Below are 2,500 nucleotides of genomic sequence, written 5' to 3'. Positions count from 1 at the left end.
TCTCTCCCTCTCTATCAATCTATCTATCAATCTCTTCCACACATTGTTTAACTACATTAATTTGAATGATATGTATGAACACACATTACAGACTCACAGACTATGTAAAATATATTTGAAGTAACACAGATAAACATTACATTCATCAGCATTATCGCACTAACACTTGAATGAAAATGACAATGATTTTGATTACAATGATATCTGTCACTTAGTCTCGCAAGAAAATAATCAACACCAATGAGATAATAACGAAAGAAAAGCCTTCCAATAGATAATAACGAAAGAAAAGCCTTCCAATAGATAATAACGAAAGAAAAGCCTTCCAATAGATAATAACGAAAGAAAAGACTTTCAACGGAATTCACGAAGGCCTTAAAATGCTCATGGAGGCAGAAGACGCAATTTACGTGTTCTGTCCAGACCGAATGGAAGGCGACATCACATGCTTTCCGTGTCGCTCCTCGTTAAATGACTTAATCAAGGCTCAGAAGAGAAACTGCTTCGGCTCTTCACATTAGGATAATTACCTGCGACCAACAGCAAACTTGACTCAGTCTTAAGCTGATGTTGTCTCGGCTGCAGATTTCCCTGTGTTCGGGTTAATTTCTAATATATATATATATATATATATATATATATATATATATATATATATATATATATATATATATATATATATGTGTGTGTGTGTGTGTGTGTGTGTGTGTGTGTGTGTGTGTGTGTGTGTGTGTGTGTGTGTGTGTGCGTGCGAGCGTGCGTGCGTGCGTGCGTGTGTGTGTGCATACACATAAATATGTATATATCTGTGTTTGTTTCAGAGAGAGGGTGAGAGATCCAGAAGCGTATCTAATCGTCTCTACAGTATCTTTAAATAATAAATTTCACATCCTATTCTTAGAAACTAACCATATAAAACTGAAAAAGTGTGAATATAAGACAGATAGAGAGATGAATATTTCCTAGAAGTGTGTGTTTTCAATTAACGTAGTGAATCCTCTTGGCTACGAGCGCGCGCCTGTCTTCAGCTTGTCAAAGAACCCAACTTATAATTATGCATCGACTAAGGGAGTTGAAAATGATTTGATTTCCCTCTTTATAAAGAGGCGAACAATTTTCTGCGCGTGATTTAATTATTCTCAGAGAGGGAATCAGGCGTCTCTAATTCGTTCAATTTAATGACATGTTCCTTGCGTCAAAAACCGGTTTCCATTCAGCCTCTTTTCATTCCTATGGCATCGCTGATCAGGCCAGTTCTTCACTCGTCCGGGATTTTTTATTGAAATGTTAGGAAATATCTGTAAATGCTCCCAGTGTGAATAAGAAAAAAATAGTGTCATAACCACATTTTTTGTCTCCAATGGTAAAAGCCTTATCTATTAGATTATGTAATTTGGAAGGAAGTAATGAAAGTATCCATGACATTAATATCAGTAATATGCTACAGACTACTGAATGGCCTCATTTGTGTGACACATATTTCACGCGAGATCTTGCTTCATATGGTAATTCGGTAACATCACGGTCTATTCGAATAAGCAGGCTAAATACAGGCTTCAGTTTCGCGGACTTAAGCAGTGAATTTTTTTCTGTGAAAATTAATCATCCTCATTCAAAACCACATCCAAGCATAAAAAGGGTTAGGTTGTTTTTCCTCGTCGTATGGGTGTAGGCGAGCGAACCGAACAAAACGTTAGAAAAACAAACAAACTATTATTAAACCTATATAGATTTTTATGTTAAAAATTGTGGCCCTTACGAAGCAGAGTCTTAGGGGTGGGGAGTGGGGGGAGCAGTTAGACAAGCAGGAATGGCATGGTTCCTATCTTATCATCCTAGTACGATATGGTAATAAAACTTAATATTACACTTCTTAAAATATTACGCTTTTTAATATTGTATTCGCCTCTGCTAATCCACAATTGCATTGCAACATATTTCATGCAACCAAAATATCTGTATTTAGAGATATTCAGTAACATAGTTCCTGATAATGATAATAAATGTTAAACATCTTTTGCTTTCTAATCAAACTTATTTGATTGAACTTTCGATCTGTATGGATGTTATCGGTCATCTTATATATTGTTTAATATTTTGTGTAAAATCATTAACTATTTCAAAATTCAAGATTGTTTGTGATACTGCATTGGTATGAAGTTAGACAATTAACCAATTGACTTCTATCTTATTAGCGTTAAAGTTGTAAATTCATATTTCAATTAAGGTTATTTTAAATTTCAAGTATTTGTGTCATTGTACTAATTTCAAATTTAACTGACCCAAATCATTAACAACTGGTGTGTAATTATAATATTGGTTTGCTATTTCAGGTCTGTTTCACTGAAGATGAAATAACATGAGTTTGGTGAAGTAGTTTTCTGGTCAAAGTAAACTGCTGAATTTCAACGCCTTACTTTGTTGTCAAATCTTTCTTTTTATTATTTTTTTTTTCGGGGGGGGGGGGGGATAACGTTAGATATCAAGTTTATATCAAGTT

This window comes from Penaeus vannamei, chromosome 24 (genome assembly GCF_042767895.1).
Source record: "Penaeus vannamei isolate JL-2024 chromosome 24, ASM4276789v1, whole genome shotgun sequence".
NCBI classification, from domain to species: domain Eukaryota; kingdom Metazoa; phylum Arthropoda; class Malacostraca; order Decapoda; family Penaeidae; genus Penaeus; species Penaeus vannamei.
Note: the sequence above shows the minus strand (reverse complement) of the source record.